Source organism: Macaca fascicularis, chromosome 7 (genome assembly GCF_037993035.2).
Source record: "Macaca fascicularis isolate 582-1 chromosome 7, T2T-MFA8v1.1".
Taxonomy (NCBI): domain Eukaryota; kingdom Metazoa; phylum Chordata; class Mammalia; order Primates; family Cercopithecidae; genus Macaca; species Macaca fascicularis.
Genome location: NC_088381.1, coordinates 114638357 through 114644356, shown reverse-complemented (window position 1 = coordinate 114644356; position 6000 = coordinate 114638357).

The window sequence follows — 6000 nt, the reverse complement described above, 5'->3', positions numbered from 1 at the left end:
TGTTTGTTTGTTTAATTCATTCAGCCACTCTATGTCTTTTGATTGGAGAATTCGGTCTATTTACATTAAATGTCATTATAGGTAAGGACTTACTCTTGTCATTTTGTTATTTGTTTTCTGGTTGTTTGCAGTCCTCTCTTCCTTTTTTCTTTTCTTCCTGTCTTCCTTTTAGTGCAGGTGATTTCTCTGGTGGTATATTTTAATTTCTTACTTTTTATATTTAATGTATCTGTTGTATGTTTTCTGATTTGAGGTTACATGAGGCTTGCAAATAATGACTTGTAACCCATTATTTTAAACTGATGACAACATTAATTACATAAACTAACAAGCAGAAAGACAACAAATAAACACCCTATATTTTAACTTTGTCTCCCTGATTTTTAGCTTTTTGTTATTTCATTTATATCTTATCAATCTGTATACATCTTGAAAAGTTGTTGTACTTATTATTTTGATCAGTTATCTTATTCTTTTTACTTAAAATATGAGTAGTTTGCACATCACAGTTACAGTGTTATAATATGTTTTCCTGTGTACTTACTATTACCAGTGAGTTTTGTACATTTACCTTATTTCTTGTTGCTCATTAATGTCCTTTTCTTTATCATTGAAGCGTTCCCTTTAGTAATTCTTGTAGGATATGTCTAATGTTGATGAAATGTCTCAGTTTTTGTTTATCTGGGAAAGTCTATTTCTATTTCGTGTTGAAAGGATATTTTCACAGGAAATACTATTCTAGGGTAAATTTTTTTCCTTCAGTAGTTTAAATTTGTCATGATACTCTCTCAGCCTGTAAGGTTTCCACTGAAAAGTCCGCCGTCAGACATACTGGAGCTTCATTGTATGTTACTTGTTTGTTTTTGTTTTGTTTTGTTTTTTTCTCTTGCTACTTTTTGTATATATTCTTTAACTTTGACTTCTGTGAATAATTATTAAATTTCTTGAGGTAATCTTTGGAATAAATCTACTTGGTGGTCTATAACCTTCTAGTACTTGAATACCAGCATATCTCTCTGGGTTTGAGAAGTTCTCTGCTATTATCCCCTTGAACAAACTTTCTATCCTGTCTCTCCCTCTACCTCCTCTTTAAGGCTTTAAAATAACTTTTATATTTGCCCTTTAGAAGTTATTTTCTAGATCTTGCAAGCATGCTTCTTTCTTTGTTACTCTTTTTTCTTTTGTCTCCTCTTACTGTGTATTTTCAAATAGTCTATTTTCAAGCTCACTAATTCTCTCTTCTGCTCTATCAATTCTACTATTAAGAGAGTCTGATGATTTCTTCAATATTACAATTGCATTGTTTAGCTCCAGAATTTGTTTGGTTCTTTTTAGTTTAATCTCAATGCTAAATTTATCTGATATGATTCTGAATTCCTTCTCTGTGTTATCTCGAATTTCATTGTGTTTCCCTTAAAATAGCTATTTTGAATTATCTGACTGAAAGGTAATATATCTCTCTTTCTCTGGGATTGTTCTCTGCTGCCTTATTTAGTTCGTTTGGTGAGGTCGTGTTTCTGGATGGTCTTCATGGTTCTGGACATTGGAGTTAGGTATTTATTATGGTCTTTGCAATCTGCACTTGTTTCTACCCCACCTTCTTGGGAAGGCTTTTTAGGTATTCAGAGGTACTTGTGTGCTGTGATTTACGTTTTTGATTATTGCAGCTGTATCTGCATTAGGGGTACCCCAAGCCAAGTAACACTGTGGTTTTTGCAGATTCATAGACATATCACCTTGACCGTCTTCTATAAGATCTAGAAGAATTCTCTGTATTACCAAGCAGAGGCTCTTTTATCTTCCCTCACTTTCTTCCAAACAAATGTAGTCTCTCTCTGTGCTAAGCTGCCTGGAGCTAGGGCAGTTGTGATAAAAACACCCTGGTGTCCACCACCACTAGGAGTGTCCTGGATCACAGCTGAAACCAGCACAGCACTGGGTCTTGCCCAAGGCCCTCAGTAACCATTACCTGACTACTGCCTAGGGCTCTACAACCAGCAGGTGGTAAAGTCAGCCAGCCTTCAGGGAGGCAAGTTCCCTGGCCCCATGTGAGTCTAGAGATGCTAACAGCCAAGGCCTACAGTCAGAAGTTTTAGGAATCTACCTAATGCTCTATTCTACTGCACTGAGCTGGCACCCAAGGAACAAGATAAAGTCCTTTCCACTCTTTTTCCACCTTTCTACAAGCAGAGTAGTCTCTCCCTGTGGACACCATCACTGCAGGCCCACAGCAAGTACCACTTGGCTACCACCTATGTTCACTCAAGGCCCAACGGTTCTTCAGTCAGCTTGTGGTGAATACTATCAGGTCTGGGACTCTGTCTTCAGAGCAATGGACTCTCCTGTGTCCAAGGGCAGGTCCACAAATTCCATCCAAGTGTCAAGGCCTGGAATTAAGGACCCAAGGGGCCCACTTGCTGTGCTACCCCACTATGGCTGAGCTGGCACCTAAGCTGCAAGACCAAGTCTCAGTTACTCTTCCTTATCCTTTTCTCAAGCAGAAGGAGTGTCTCCCTGTAGCCACCACAGCTAAGAAAGTGCTGTGTCCTTCCTGAAGCCAGTATTTCTCAAGGTCTCACCCAAGGTCCATGGCGAATACTATAATGTGGCTATCACTGCTGTTTACTCAGGGCCCAAGGGCTCACCAGTTGGCAGATGATTAATGCTATTAGGACTGGGTTCTTCCTTTCAAGGAAGTGGGTTCCATTCTGGCCTAGAGTTTTTCTAGAAACTTTGTCCAGGAGCTAGGGCCTGGAATAAGGGCCTTAGGAGAGGGCACCTCTGCTTGGTACCCTATTCTACTATGGCTGAGCTGGTATCCAAGTTGCAAAACAAAGCCTTCTTTCTTTTGCTCTTCTTTCTTCTCAAGTGGGGGAAATAATTCTTTCCCAGAGATGGGAGCTGTGCTGCCTGGGGTTGAAGGAGAGGTGGCACAAGAACTCTCTGAGCCACCCTGGCTGGTCTCACTAGGTTGCATGGTTCTCCAAGTCTACTGGCTTTGAGCCCAGGGTCAGGACTTGCTTAGGAACTACAGTCCTTGTGGCTTAGATTGCCTTTCAAGTTTATTTAGACCCCACAGCACTTTGGCCCACAGGAGGAAGGCTTGCCAGAACTCAGGGTCCAACCACTGAAATGGGCAACTCCCCTCTGGCTAGGTCTTGTTTAAATGCTCCCTCATTAGGTGCCAGCTGTTTGCCCACTGCTGCTTTTGATTGTGACAGGACAGCACTGAGTTCCAGTGCAAAATCCTTCAATCATTGTGCTTCCCTCATGTAAGCGCATAGATTCTCTCTCTGTGCCATGTGTCTGCCGCCAAAGGATGGGGGAAGGATAGCATTGGCAATTTAAGACTGTCTTTCCTAACGTATTCAATGCCTTTTTCTGTGATATGAAGTTAAAACCAGGTGCTGTGATCCTTCACTTGATTTTTGATTCTTATTAAGGTGCTTTTTGGTGTGAATAGTTGTTAAATTTGGTGTTCCTTCAGGCAGGACAATCGGTGGAGGCTTCTTTTCTTCAGCCGCCTTACTCCACCTCTTCCATTTACTCCCAAAACATGTTTAAATGAATCATGTTTCTGAAACACAATTTTTCCCTATGGAATTATTCTGCTGTCATGTAGATCAAACTTTCACCTCCCCTTGACTAAATAGAATAGTGCAATGTAATCACCCTGACAAAGGTAATATAATGTTATTCTGCAGTTAATATTATTTTTCTGTTCCATTATCAAAACACCAAAATTTTTACTGTTATATTTTCTACATAAATGACCAAACATTGTCTAATTGGCCTAATGTGCATATGGTTTACAGATGTAATGCAAGAGCAAGTCTGGCTCACCACTAACCTGTGTTTTCCAGCTATTTCTAAGTTTTAGAGTAGGACATGATAGATATTATGATCATACATAATTTTAGTTAGTAAAAATCCAGCCAAATTTGTATTTAATTTAGAATTAGGTGGAATAAACAGGGAATTAGTGCTTCATAAGGTAAAATTACCAATCCATGACATTTGTGAGTAATAAATAAAAATATATAGTTTTTAATTTTTTCTTTAGTTTGTTATTTTAATGAGTGAAAATCAAATTCTGAGCAATATATACCTAATTTTTATAATTAAAAAACTCCTCTTTTTAGGGAGCTAGTAGAGAATTATACAGACACATAATATGCATAGAGATATGGTAATAAATCATTGTCTTTCAACATCAAGAAAATTAATGGAGGTTGTCTAAATAATCTGCAGTTCTATTCCTTAAAATTTGTATATATTCAGTGTTGACATTTCTTCATGTGAACCTGCACTGCACTAATGAATATGCCTTTGCCATAGTATGATATTGATATGTATATTCTTACATCTACTTCAATAGACTTCAATTTTTTTTAAGAACCACATAGTCCTTTTTAAAAGCAATTATGAAAAACAGCAGTCAAGATGATAGAAAGGGTCCTCTAGCAGAAAAATAATTTACTAAGTAATTCGTACCATGTGCTAAATTGATATGCTTTCGGAGAGCCAGGAAGTTTGATTTTCTTTTGCTTTCATGACAGATCCACCTCATTTCCTTTACTTTTGCTTGCTTCAGTTCCTTACCACAGGCCCCCTGAGAGACCACACCTTCAGCCTGTATCCTGCCAAGTTGCAGAACAGAAAGGACAATCCCACTGCAGGAAGGCAGCATATGAACTGCAAACATCTTCTTTCCCCCATCTGGAGTATATCTCTGCTCAGTCTAAGATGCAGTATACCCAGGAGGCCCAGTGTACTGCTTTTCTTGTCCACACATCTTCCTTGTGTTGAACAGAGTTAAAATATAAAACAGAAAATTATAAGTATGACTTCTAGTTCTATTGCACAGAGATGTGCTGTTAACATTTTGGTTTATATTCTTATACTGCCTTACACCACACACAACACACACACACTCTCGCACACTCACACCCCTACACACCATATCATACACATATAAATATTGCCTTAGTTTAGATTTTTCCATAAGCAGACCCTAAGTGAGGCCTGAAGAGCAAATCATTTTATTTGGAAGGTAAACCAGAAGCATATATAGAAAAATGGCATGCAGAGAAAAGAAAGCCCACTAGGGGTATTAATGGATAAGTTGCCACTATGAGAGACCCAGGATCAGCCCTGCTGGGAATGCCTGGGAAACTGCAGAGAACATGGTTCAGAGTTGTCCCACCCAATGTGCGAAGAAGCTGGAATATTTATTCACACATTCCTACCCACTATTGGCTGACAGTGTATGTAAGGGTATTAACTTCCTGGCAATTCAAGTCTGCCATGCATATTTCTGAGGCCAGAGAGAGCCCTCAAGTGCTTGGAGAAATCAGACAGAGAGTGTCCAGCAAAGTAGGAGCATATCTAGCAATCCCACTATACAGAAAGAATTTTTTCTTATCCTGCTTTTGATTTTTAAGTCTATTCCAATAGCTTTCATGTCAGTGTGGCCTTACCCTTTATAACATAACTTTGACATCCTTATCAATATACCAGATTTATAACACCATGTTGCTATACTATCTGTTTTCTATTTCCTTGGGTGAAACACTTAAATTGTCTGCATATTTACTATTTTAATTAATAATACACTAAATTGTTTATTATTGATTTAGAATAAAACCTAAGAAATAGAATAATGGAGTTGAAGAGTTTGCACAGTATACATTTTGACTAATAGCTTTTGATTATGCTCCCTAAAAATTGTACTATTTTTTACTCCTACCAATAGAATAATTAAATACTTGCTTCTCTACATCTTTTCCATTGCTGTGTTTTATCAACTTTTGCAAGCTTCATCTAAATTTTTCTTTTAAATCTGTACTCTTTACAGAGTGAAGGGGCAATTGCCTATTTATTTCTTTACCACATCATCTATCAGGTGTTAGATTTCAATTCCTCTGCACGAATCCTGAAGAAACTCTGATGTCTTCATTGAAGGTGTCCTCTGAAAATTCAAAGAACTTAATACCATAG